The following is a 14,499-nucleotide window of genomic DNA, read 5'->3' on the forward strand; positions in this document are numbered from 1 at the left end:
AGTGGTTGATGAATACGGACCTATGCCTTTCACTAAAGCACAGCACTGAAGGCAGGGCAACTGGCCTTCTTCATGGTCTCTGTTTTCATCATTTAAATAAATGTATCATGGCTGTAAAACTTTATTAGATGTGGGCATGAGAAAATTATTTTTTTTGGAAGAATTTATTTTTTGTGGGTGTTTTCGTCTATTCTTAACAGAAGCAAAGTTATATACTATGAGGTTAATACAAAGCTTCCATTCAAATTAAGTCTTGTCCTTCTAAAATTATTGCTATACCTATCCCACAATATTTTAAGTCATATTTTCTATCAAAGGGAATTCTAGAGCAGGATTATAACTCTTGCTGTTTTCAGTTACTGGCTTGTAGGTCAAGGACTTTGAGAACCTGTGGAGCAGACTGTGTAAACAGCTTTACTGAAAATATTTTTCAGTGAATTATTGCTAAGAGTTGTGGAGTAAAATTATATAACCCTCTAGGGCTATGCAATACAGCAAGAAGCTTTACTGTTAGTCCAACTTGGCTTGATTTCTTCAGGGAAATGAGTCTTACAGTTGTCTTTGATCTCTGGACACTCTCCACAGATCATGGCTTTCATTGTCTGTCCTTAGCTTTCAGATACATGGAGAGCTCAGCTTAATATAATTGCAGTGGAAGTGTTTCACAAATCAATCATTTATTTTCAAACATAACTTGCACATATGCAAACATTAACAACCTTTAAATCTGTTACTTAGTGTTATGCAATCTACTTATTTTCACAGCTTATTGTTCAAGGTTTTCTGTTTACAGAGATTGATCAGTTACATTAAAATGCAAACTTGTGTGTTTTTGCTGTGTATTGAACAGTTTTGATCACTGACACTAAGCAAATTTTTGCACTGACAGTATTTTAGTTTAGAAAACAAAAATGCAACTAATTCTGATTTTTGTCAAGACTTGCATGTAATTTTCTCTGGAAATCTTAAAGCTAAATAGGACTTTTCCACAAGGCTTTCGCTGAAGACCAAGTGAGATTTCCTCAGTATGCAGGAGTTAAATTTACTAAGTAAGCATATTACGTATTGGTTATTCAGTGAAAGACAGACTCAAGACAGAAGAGAGTGTACCTCTGAGCCTTTGTACTGATTCAGGCATCCAACAAAGAGATGAAGATGGGAATAATGAGGTAACCTGAGAATCAAGTGAAAGATATGAAAAATCCTCTTCCTGGAGGAATAAATTGGTGCTGAAATGTTCTGCTACAAAAAAAAAAAAAAAAGGCAACTGTTGGGAAATTAGGTATGCAAGAAATCTTAGAATCAAATTTGAATTAGTTTTTTGAGGCCAAAATTTTCTGAAGTAATTCATCGAATAAAAATGCCAGTAAATTTTCTCTCATGTTTGGCTAAGGATCTACTTAAAACAATATTGGGGGAAAATAGACAACCCTCTAATTTTTTTATAATAAAGAAGTTTTCTGTCAGAGTCCTGAGTGCATCAAGAGGCTTTAGCTGACCTGACCAGCCTATAACAGTCTTTTTCCATAATTCTTTTCAACATTTTCTCCTAGATTAAGCTGCTTGTGTTGAAAGCCAGCTATGACATAGTACAGCTGTGTGACCTTGGATCAAACCTCTCTAAATACAAGAAAATCTCCATAAAGAGCAGTGAGAAGTAGAAGGCTATATACTGCTGGAGAGCTGTCAAATGCCTCCTCTGGGTCCCTATGTGTGCAAATTCTGCCTATTGACCTACACATTGCATTTAGGCTCAGTCCTAGCCTGAGCTACATCAGCAGTATGCTGTGCTGGGCCTTATTTCTTGCTGATCTCAGCACTGCTATGATGACTTGAGTTCCCAGCTTGGCCTCAGGACTCCTTGGTCACTATGGATTTACCTGGTGATTGCTGGGTATTCCGCTGACCTCAGTCACCATTGTCATTCCTGCCCTGGTACTGTGGCTTCATAACTTCGAAGCATCTTGAATCTTAAACTAAGCAAGCATTATAGACTATTTCTCTCAGTCTGTGCAGGAAACACCTGGGAGTTTTGGTGGGAGATGTTTTGCTTTGGTTTTGTTTTGGTTTTGTTTTTTGTTTTTTTTAAATTTATTTTACTTACAAACATGAACAAGAGAAAAAAACAGGCATAAGCAGCCAACATACAATGTATAAAAATGCCTATCATCCTAAGTTCCACTGCTTCTATTGTCTATAATATGCAAATAAAATAAAAACAATTAACAATAAAATTTAATAATTACCTCATGACAGATTATCAAATGCTTTCAATTTACCCCTGAAAACCCAATTCCATTTAGTCTTTTAAATCTTGACTTCAAGGGGAACTTGATCTAACCCTTTACACAATTTTCGTATCACAATTTTTATACTTTTTTTTCCATTTTATATCCAATTTTTGTTGGGTTTTTTTGTTTTTTTTTGTTGTTTTTTTTTCCCCATCAGACTGTGGTAAGAGGTCTCAGTCTTCTAATACTGAACTCATTTCCAAAACATGCTTTGCCAATGTTCCCTCTACCCTCCAGAAAATATTACTACCAAAATTTGCATTTTCAAACTGAGCTAACTAATTGTAAATAGTCCATGAATACATGCAGGGACTTGACAGATATAAAATTGAGCTGCACAACATGCATGAATGCTGATGTTTTATTAAATGTTAAGTGAGCACCCAGAGTATAAAATCCAGAATTACAGGATATTGCTGTTCTAACCTTCATTTTCTGTTTCAGATTCTTCTTAGAATCTATTCCAGTCTGGAATTAATCCTGAAAACAGTTACTAGTTTGTTTTTTTGGCTTTTGATCTATGTTGATATTATTGTGCATGTGGTTTCAGCATATGTACTCCATTTGATAGTGGACAAAAAATTAGGCTGAATTGTTTTCGCTTTCTCTATTTTCCTTAGATCAGCCATGTAGAACCACAACCAGTTACATGAACTTCTTTCTGGCTTTCTTTACTTAAAAGTATTTCCTTTTCCTTTTGCCATTTATAAAATATGAGACACAAGAAGTGAAGGCAGGCAAATCTTACAGATCTTTAAGTGTTATTGCTTTTGCTGAATGGGGACAAAACAAACCTATAACTAGTTTTACAGTTTTTTCATTCTTGGAGATAGAGAACAATTAGAGATATGAGAATTTGCCAAGAATGCAACTGTACCGCCAACACTTAAACAAACAAAGGAAGAGATATAGAGAAGATTGATTTACTTTTGAAACTGGTTCCTTCAGCTGGTCTTTCCTGTTGCTGGATGGCATTTAAAAAGTTGAGGAGCCTTTCAAGTTAATCTATGCCAAATGTAAACAACAATACTGCAGAATGATTTGAGGTGTACAGTAAAGACGGAGAGAGATGCTTTCAAGAAATTACCTATGTGATTACAGAAATGGAAAACCAATGAGGTTTGTTTGGATTTTTTTAATACCTTAATATTCAAAATCAGTTTGTTCTTTAACTCTGTGGAGTAAAATATATAGATTTTTTTTGACATTGAAAGAACTACAGTTTAAAAACTGGTGACTAAATAAATAAGTGGAAATTACTGAAATAGCAACTGCTGATCTACACCAAAAGCTGATATGATAGCTAGAAAGGAAATGTAAGAACAGGGGAAAAAAATTGTTGTCAATTAGATCTGAGTAAATATCTCAGAATTTTTTCACCATTTTTTCATTTTGATTTATGGTATCTTCAAAAATGTTCAATACCTATTTTGGTGGGTGATCTGTTTATTAACATCCTTGAAAACAGTAAAATACATGAACATGTTTGTCATCTGTGGAAAGCATGTTCTGAGTGAATTGACCTGGGAGTTAGAATGGAAATGGAACTGAGGAAACATGATCTCAGGATAGGTAATTGCAAACATGGGCAATAAACTTCATTGTTAGAAGATCTTTTGATCTCTTTTATATTTTAATGTTACAGATAGACATAGGCATACCTTTGGCTGGTCTCAAAATGAGACTGTTAATACTATGCGATATCTTCTTCCAGTTTAGGTATCTGATAGCAAACTAACTTAATTTGACTTTTCATCTCTAGAAAACTTTATATATCTCCCCCCAAAAAACATTTTTTATTGCTTATGTGTAGCTTCATTCAATATGCATGCAAATATATGACATATATGTTATGCTGTGCTAAACTCATATTAATTGTGACAACTGGACTTGAAACAGAATAAAGTTCTTCTACGTATCTGATCAAAGGTATTTTGGTGCATGAGCACAAATGCTTTTGAACTGAGACTTTATTTGCATATTTGAGCAGGAAAGAGAATGTCTTTACACATAAAATCACAGAATCATAGAAATCATTTGGGTTGAAGGGACCTTAAAGATCACCTAGTTCCAACTCGCCTGTCATGGGCAGGGCTACATTCCCTTAGACGACGACGCTCCAAGCCCCATCCAATCTGGCCTTGGTAATGGTTTCCATAAATGTATATTTGACTTCAGAATTCTTGAACAGCTTTTCAGGTTGTTGGAAAAGCTAAGATACTGTGATTTCACAATTATGTACAGTTTATCTTCCAAGTATTGTAGTAAAGTGGTTTGTTAGCGAACTAAAGGCATGCACTGAATCAAGTAGAAATTAAATTACTTAAAGATATTGTTAACATTCTTTTCAAAACAGTCATTCCCAACAATTTAGAATAGAAAGTAAATTTTTCTTCCTACTGAAGCCATACAAAAGTGTTGGATAAAAACCCCCAAACCAATATAAACAATCAAAGCAATTTAATTTATATCTATATCTATTACGTCAAAAGGGCTAACTCATAACAAAAATGTCTTATTGGAACATTAATGAATTTTACTTGTCTGTAGCTTGTTTTTATTTGACACTTAAAATAACTACAATGTTAAAAAACTGGGATATCACAATAGGAAATATATGAGTAATGACCAAGAACAAATTGCCAAATACTGGATTAGCAAAACTACTTCCTGGAGCACTTAGAAAAGTTTTTTTTACAGAGATGCTGAAACATCCAGGCATTATGAGGGCTGATAGTTCTGAAGAGATCATTGGTACGGTGCTGTAAGTACAGAGTGAAATAGCCAAAAGAGTTCTGAGTGTGCTCCAGAGAATAGCCATACAACAACAAATTCAGGCATCATTTTGCCTACAGATCTATGTAAGATTAGTTGACAAAGCAGTTGCTGGTATATATTCACTGAGCAGTGAGAGGAAGGCAGCAGAAGGTACTTTGATCATTGAAGAAGAAAAGAAATCCTTAAATTCTGTCCACAGACAGAATATCTCATTTCAGTTCTTTCGGTTACTACTTACAAAATAGAGCTCAAGTGAGATAGAAAATGAAAAGAATTATTAGTAAGAAAAAACAGATTGTACAATTAATTACTGATATATGCCATTTTTATTCCGATAATTTTTCAAGTATTTTGCCTAAATATTCTCCTTTACCTATTGTTATGATCAGCTGCAATGGAATGCCAAATGGAGAGTGCTAATGAATATCATAAGTAAGACAAGTCAAATAAGTTAATGAGTTAGTTTTGGGGATGAATGGAAGGAATATTTTCAAAAAATTGCAAAATGGGGGGGGGGGGGAGGAAATATTCTTCCCTCATATTAGGCCCTCAGGTCAGTACCAAGCAAAGATTTGGCCAAAACTAATTTTCATAAAATCAATTGTGAATGAAGTAGTATCTGTTTGTGACAGAGATGGTGAATTGGGAAAAGAAATAGAACACTCAAAACCGGAACAAGCAATAATGTTTATTGGTAGAAACAAAGACAATGATTCTTTGCATGTACTATTTTGAGAGAAATGGTGGAAAATCTAAGCATGAAAAAGCCTCTTCTGTTTTGCATTGTGGAACAAAATTGTATGCATATTTTCGTGTAAATGAAATGAGATATGACTCCTCACATAGTTTGTGCAACAGAAATTACTTGAGAACATCTCAGTTCTTAACTTGGGCTTGTCTAAAATGTACTTCAGTCTCTTACAGATCTTTTTAAACCTGAAGACAAATAAACAATAAAGATTAAGTATGGTTGTATGGGTTATGAGCAGGTATTTCAAAGAAAAAATGCAGGAGCAAGTAGCACTGTTTAGCTTTCCTGCTCCAGCATGTATATATGCTAGTGGAAATCACTTCTTCAAAATCTCAGAGACATTTTCTTGTCCATTTATTTTCACATATATTTGTGTTAATTTGGATGCTTATTCAGAGCTGTACAGCAACTTTGTCAATAAAGTTACAGTCTGGTGCTAATGTATTTGCTTAATGTTATAGCCAATCCATTTTAAACCCAGAAATAATACCTAGAAGTTGTATGCCATTATCTTCTTTACACATCAGTTTTCCATGTCCTTCAGCTACTGTCCTGGTGACACTGTTGAATTTACTCTGCATCATTGCTGCTAACAAAAAAAAAAAAGGAGCAACACCTCCAACAAATGAAAGACACAGAAATCATGCTGTTTCTTGTACAAAATAAGTTAAAACATATTAAGATTACATTCAAACCTAAGGATAACAGGTAAGTCTGGACATTGAGTAAAAGTAGATATCAACCAGTCACTTATGTTGCCTTTATAGGCAGAAACAATGACTTCTAGAATATTTAACCTTATCTTAATAGAAATATTTAACATGTGGCAGCCAATCACTTATAATCTAAGTTCTCCTTCCTGGGAACTTAGTATTAATTACATTTTAGATGTCTAAACTTAGGTAACAAAAATCACATGCTCATTTGTCTGCGCAAACTGTAGTTTCAAAGAACCTTCAAAGTCACATAACATCTTTGAAGTGGGAAATGGCAAACGAGTTTGCTGATAAGAATACTGCTATGACATAGACTCAGCTATAAGAATAAAAAACAAATAAGAACCACAATAGTACAATGGTAAATGACAATTATAAATTAATTTTGCGCTGAAGGAATGAAATTGAAAATTCAAATGAAATTCACAGCTCCTGGTAACTGTGAGTCTAATGAGTAATGGATGACAACATAAGGATTTATCAACCAAAAAAATGTTCAAATTACTTAAGCACAGATGCTTAGTAAAATGTAAGACACATAACCATATTCCACCTGTGGTGCAACACCAGGTACTCAAAGAAGAGGAAATTCCAAAAATCCTTTGTTATATCTGTCAGCTGTTACACTCAAAACCTTGCTGTGGACCATAAGAACTGCCGCTTATTTACCAAATCAGGAATTTATTTCTAATCTAATTAAAATCTTAGTTAGAATTACATCTTAACTGCCTAACCAGACATATTATTGGTTTAGCTATAGCAATTGTTAAAATAATACACAGGTTAAACTGATACAAGTTTTCTACTATCTATCCATTTCTTTTATGTTATCCTCTCCTATGTTTTTCATGTCCACAGGTCTTTGGATTCAATATGAGAGGGCATTTAGAGTGTGTTATTGGTGTCCTATCAGTACGATATTGAATGTAGATACCATCCTGACCATCAAGGTCTGCCGTGGCCCTTTGGAACATCATGCTGAAAAAGACTGTGAATAGGGTTGGTGCGAGAACGCAGCCTTGTTTCACACCATTAATTATTAGAAAGGGCTCAGAAAGTGCATTTCCATATCTAACTTGGCCGAGCTGATCCTCATGGAGTGAGATGATCATTTTAAGGAACTTGGGGGACATCCTAAACGTTCCAAAATCTGCCGTAGACCTTTTCTGCTCACAGTATCGAAAACCTTGGTGAAGTCAACAAAGGTTACATAGAGACCTTTGTTCTGTTCCCTACATATCGTACGGATGGAAGCCTATTCAACCTAAGGCGACTGAAGGCCCATACTAAGACCTTAAATCATCTTGTCTGGGAGCTGCTCTATGCTGATGACGATGCCCTTGTTGCCCATGCAGAAGCAGCTCTACAGCGTTTAACATCCTGCTTTGCAGAAGCTGCTGAGCTCTTTGGGCTGGAAGTCAGCTTAAAGAAGACAGAAGTTCTCTATCAACCTGCACCTCAGGAAGTCTTCCATCATCCCCGTATCACCATTGGGGAATCAGAGCTCAAATCAGTCCAGCAGTTTAATTACCTAGGCAGCCTCATCTCCTCGGATGGTAAGATTGACGGAGAGATAGACAACAGGTTAGCAAAGGTATATAGTGCCTTCGGAAAGCTTCACAAAAGAGTTTGGCGAAATAAACACCTCAAGAAAAGTACAAAGATCAGTGTTTACAGAGCCATAGTGCTGTCTACTCTCTTATACGGATCTGAATCATATGTCATCTACCGCCACCACCTGCAACTCTTAGAACGCTTCCATCAACGCTGCCTCTGTACAATCCTAAACATCCACTGGTCAGATTATGTGACCAATACATCTGTTCTAGAACAAGCAGCAGTCACAAGCATTGAGGCCATGTTGCTGAGAACACAGCTGCACTGGGCAGGGCACGTCTCAAGGACGAAGGACCACCGCCTCCCTAAGATCATGCTCTATGATGAACTTGCCACCAGTTGCCGCAAGAAAGGAGCCCCGAAGAGAAGATACAAGGACTCCCTGAAACAACATCTCAGCCTTGCCCATATTGATCAACATAACTAGTCTACTCTGGCCTCCAATCAAGATGTCTGGAGACACACCATCTATAATGCTGCTGACGCTTTTGAGAACGCACGCAGGATCACGCTCGAGGAGAAAAGACAACACAGAAAGAATCGTGCCTTGAAGAGTGTACCACCTGGGGAGTCCTTCTACTGTGCCTTTTGCAACCAGACGTGTCTATCTCGTATTGGTCTTTTTAGCCACCAACGCGCTTGTAACAAACGTGGGTAGAGCCCTTCCCAAATCTTCGTTTGCGAAGCCTAGCCATGATGATGATGATGATGATGATGATGATGATGATGATTGGTGTCCCAAGTTCTTTGCTGAGAGAAGTGCAATACTTATGATAGGGTCTCTTATTCTTTGCAAAGAAATGAGTATATAATTTATGTTTTCTTTCTCCTTAATCTAGGATTTCTCTGAATAACTACTTGCTTGTAACTACTAACTACTATCTGTGTGAAACTGTGGTTGTACCACACAATTTTACCCAGCTAAATTATGATAATAGTAGAATTAATTTAATTCTACTATTTAGAATTACTATTAAATACTACTATTTAGTAGCTAAATATATTATTTGATGATGTAATTATGAAAAAAAGGGAGGTAACATGGAATCATGGAACACTTCTTATTTTCTGCATCAAGTCACCTTTCACATGATCTGGACTGGAGGCTGGAGGCAAACATGATCCATATGTATGGGCATGGCAGGTCTTGGAGTGGCATGACATTTTTATTGTTTCATGACAAAGACTTGGTATTTCTCACTGTCTAGTTCTAACAATTGTAGAGGGTAACAAGTGCCAATAAATCCACCCTGACCAGTAACATGTAAAAGGGATCATTGCAGCAAGACATGAAATCTGGCACATAGAATTTTTAGTTATGGATTCTTGGATTTGTACCTTGCTTAATTTACCTTACTGTGAAAAGAATCTTCATTTTACACGGCACTGGGGGTTTTTAACTCCAGATCCAAAACTAGCTATCAGGGAAGGCTGAAAATTTTGTTTCTTTTAACTAAGTATTTATGAACAGTGCCATGTTCTTGGATTAGTCTTATAATTTCCCAGATGGCTTTTCTTTTATGATTCAGATCTCAAAAAACCTCTGATTTTTACTTCATTGGTAAAAAACATGCCTGCAGACCACATTCTTGATTAGCTAATATCTCTATATTGTATTTTTCAAACTGATTTTTATAGTTATCAAAAAGTATCCTTATTACATTGTGATATCAGATTACTTCTTCATAGTATTACTTTGTGGATTTTTTATCTATTCATTAGATTGGCTTGTTCGTTTTTTCAAGAGATAATTATATCCATTATTAAATATTTTCTCCTCTTAGCTGTAGTTTTATTTCCCACAGGTGTTCTTACAAACAACATGTATTTTTAATATAGTTGTTGATTAAAACAGTGACTCAAATATTCTGTGAAGGATTAAAATATGGACTGAGTGGATTTTGAGGGCGTTTACTTGGGTTTTTTTAATCTGTTAAAACTCTTTTAGAAACTAAAACTGAAGCTAACTGTGAACTCCTTTTTTTTTTTCTTTTTTTTAACATAAAATGTAAGCTCTGTTTTCAACTCAGAACAGAATTGTGAGGAAAAAAAATCCATATGGTTATTTTCTAAACTATTCTTCAAAAAAACCCTGATTTCTTTACTCATCCTATCACTGCTTACTGCAATCAGGGTTAACACACTTTTAACTGCACATAATTTGTGGAGGAGCACTTCATCAGTTTTCTTATTCCATTCCTCTATTCCTCTTTACCCAAAAAAATAAAAAAAAAAAGAAAAATGAAAAAAAAACTCAGTTACTTATGCTGTGGAGGACAAAACTGGGAGAGGCTTACAGGTGCAGAGATTCCTTTATGGGCCCTACATCAATTTCAGCCACACAAGTCTAAGTAAAAAAAACATGGAAACAAAAAAAAAAAAAGAAGAGAAAGAAAATGGAAACATCCTCCCCAGTGGCCTGCCATGAATAGCAGTAAGTACCCCAGAAAAGTCTCCTCCTCTTGGCGTCTGGTCCATCACTACATAATAATGATGCTTTCTCACTAGTACAACTACACTTTTCATTGAGATCCCCTCAGGCACACCACTGGTAGTTTCTGTCTATGATTCGGTTGGTATTGGTTGTGGTATTTGTAATTAGGGTTGGGTACTGCCCCCTAACTAGTCATTAAATTCTGTGTGGGTATATTACTGGGAAATAACAAATACTAAAAAGATTATTAATTTATTGTTATCTCTAGACTTTCTTGTAATATGGTTTTATAGGTGCAGTGGGTTAACTTTAACAGCAGCCAAATGCCATCCATTTGCTCACTCACTCCTTCTCCTCATGAAAAACTTGTGGGTCAAGACAGGGAGACTCTTACCAGGTACCATCATGGCCAAAACAGATTCAACTTGTGTCACCTCTGCAGCTCCTCCACTCCTAAAACTTTGAATGTACCTGTGATACAATAGGCTAACAGTTACAAGGAGTACACTGAAGGGATATTAGTGCAAAGTTAGAGGCTAAAGCTACAAGCAAAAATCTGAGGAGACAGGGAAACAACAGTGTGATCAGTGGCAATTATTTTCTGTAAAAAATCCAGCATGATAATGATTCACATTCTGCCGGTGCTGGGTCAAGGCAGTAAGAGTACTTGGGACACCAGGGTAATGGCACTGTATGAGAGCCTTAGGATATGGAGATGAGATATCAAAAGGTAACAAATCAATGAATGGTAGGCTGTGGATTTGCAGGTGGAGGGCAAGTTTAGAGCACCTTAAGTGTGGTGCAACAGGTACAGGAGCCTTTCTTTTTCCACCATGAGGTTATAATTGTTTGCTCTTCCTTGAAGATCCAGAGACCTGTTCAGTAGTATAATGTTTTTTATTCGGTACATCAATAAGTAAATATTATTGATTTATTATTTTATCGCTTTAATTATTGAAGTAGGAATTGCTCACTAATTATTTGAAAAATTAATTATAAAATTACTTTTTCATGTCTTTTACCCCGTCTTCTTTATCCTTTTTTTTTCCTAACCCAGATTAAGATAATATGTTTTCCTTTCACATTCCAGGTAAGTAGATTTACAATTGAAGTTGAAAGACAGAGGCAAAGTAAAAAAAATTTGGAAACTATTTTGCCCTCAGGATAAAGGTAGTTCCTTTCTGTAGACACAGATACTTTAGGAACTTTTAATGACACTGCAGTTGTGTGTATGCATTTGCTCTCAATTTATTTTGGGAGTAGTTGTGTTTTGATGCCATTTTTTAATGCATGCTGTGAGGAAGATGAAAGGCTTATACTACCTTTTATACAAAGTTACCTATTCTCTGTTCAAAATAATTTGTGCATTTTAGTCTAGAGTCTTTGAAAGTATAGAGTTAGTAGAACACTCTAAGGCATGCAGTAAAAATAAACAAGAAAATATTTAGTATAACCTCTGTGGAGAGATGCTTTATGAGCTTTAGACCATTTCATATACCAATTCTCATGTTTTTCACTTTTTGTTTCTTCATTTTATTGAAATAAGGAGTGATCAATGGTTGGCAGATGGATCAGTATTCTTCTGAATCCTTTTTCCTTCACTTCTGATACTAATATTACAGAGATTAATGCATTTCAAGCTTCAAACCTCTTGGACAGTGGGTGTGGGAGAGGGTTAAAAAGGTTCCAAGGCTCTGAATGGATTCTGACAACCTTTACCAGGCTTTGATGCCAACACATGCTGCTCTGACTGTTACTACCTGTGCTAACACTGGTTTGTATCACTCCTAATGACACACCTTCACTTCCCACCACAAACCAGAAACTAGGTGCTCTGATATTTGCTACTGTTTTATTTCACTGCGTCTTCCTTCAGAGACCTGAAGCTTATATCCCCTGATGCCAGTTCCTCTGACTAGAAGCTACCTGCAGCAATTGAATGTTACTTGATTCAAATAAAGTTTCTATGCTAGTTGACATGACTTATTTTAATGAAATTTCTGAAAGTAATTTGCATATTATTATTTTTTGGTTTGACGTGGTTATGTTACCTATTGAATCTGTGGCTGGACAGTTTTACTTCTGCATTTCTCATTCATTCATAGGAAACTTCCAATGCAGATTTATTTATCACTGTATTTCAGTCTTTTTTTCTTCGGATTTCCCTTTTCCTTCTACACTGGATGAATTCACACAAAAGGCTAAAGAAAGAAACCCCAGAATATTCCAAGATTGATTTAATTCATCAATATGTCCTATAGGCTTCTGCTTTTGAATACAATATTTTTTGCCTTTACAAGATAAAATGCTTCAATGATAGTTAATTCTCTTCAGGAAGACTGACAGCTTAGGACAAAATGATACTTCAAAGGGCATACAACAAATAAGGTTAGGCTTCTCTTTGTACAATATCTATTTATAGGGGAATAGATTCCTGAAGCAAAATTACACCCAGACTGTGTGGAAAAACAAGGGTTAAGCACTTAAGTAATAGATAGAAAATTACAAGCTGAAAGTCAGTTAAAGGTGAGTTCAGGACTGGAGTGCACCTGAAAAAATAGAATGTGAATGCGGAGCGTGTTAAGATAACGAGTTAGGCCAGTAGTCTGAGTAGCTACTTGGAAGCTGTGTGAGGTCATAAGGTCAGAATGCAGCTCCTTGAGGACAGACACATTGATTTTCACATCCTAATTTGTGTGCAGCATGAAGTGCAGAGAGTTTTTGCAATCATGTTCCTGGAAGAATCATTATTCGAAGAAGAGGCTGAAGTAGGGAAAGAAGGTTAAGTACTTGGGTGTCAGTGTTAGAAGAGCTTATGTCTTTTGGGGTCAGTCTAGAGATTTTATCAATTTAGGATGTGTGTATTGTAGCTTGAGCCATATAATATTTGTGTAAGTGTTAAGAGGTGAGTACTGGCACCTTTTTTCTTTTTTTGTTTTCCTAATCTGACCTGCCTGTGCTTACAGTGATGAAACCTAATTCAATAGAAAACAAAACATAACTCTTTGATTTGCTTTTACATGTAAGGTGCAGACACCAGACATAAACTTTATGTCTCAGGTCTAAACTAAAAAAATTTAAAATGGAAAATATTGCTTAAAGCAAAAATTCATTGGCATAAAATAGTTGCTTAAAATTGCAAATATGATATATCTGATTGCCTTTCTTCCTATTAATCAAATAAGACACAGTATTAACATCTAAGTATTAAACATTTCCAAATAAAGATAAGAATGCTTAAAACTTCTATTTTTATTACTAGAAGGGGGAGTGGAAATTATGTATGTATTAGATCAAATCAAAGCAGTTTCATTTAGAAGAAGCGCTGACTTCCTAGAAGGCACGGAGACCCTGCAGTGAGACCTCGACAAATTAGAGGACTGGACAATCACCAACCATATGAAGTTCAACAAGGGAAACTGCTGGATTCTGCACCTGGGATGGGGCAGCCCTGGATGTTCATACAGACTGGGGAATGTGATGCTGAAGAGTAGCACTTTGGAAAGGGATCTGGGAATCCTCGTCAATGGCAAGCTGAATATGAGTCAGCAGTGTTCTGGTGGCCAGGAGGGACAACCATGTCCTGGGGGGCATCAGGCACACCATCACCAGCCAGTCGAGGGAGGGGATTGTCCCTCTCTGCTCTGCACTGGTGTGGCCTCATCTTGAATATTGTGTGCAGTTTTGGGCACTGCAATATAAGAAAGACATTAAGCTCTTAGAGATGGCCTCTAAGGGAGGGCAACGAAGATGGTAAAGGGCCTTGAGGGGAAGCTGTATAAGTTGCTGCTGAGGTCACTTGGTCTGTTCAGCCTGGAAGACACTGAGGGAAGACCTCACTGCAGTCTATAACTTCCTTGTGAGAGGAAGAAGAGGGGCAGGCACTGATCTCTTCTCTGTGGTGACCAGTGA

The sequence above is a fragment of the Neopelma chrysocephalum genome, unplaced genomic scaffold (genome assembly GCF_003984885.1).
Source record: "Neopelma chrysocephalum unplaced genomic scaffold, ASM398488v2 Primary Assembly neopelma1_25, whole genome shotgun sequence".
NCBI classification, from domain to species: Eukaryota; Metazoa; Chordata; class Aves; order Passeriformes; family Pipridae; genus Neopelma; species Neopelma chrysocephalum.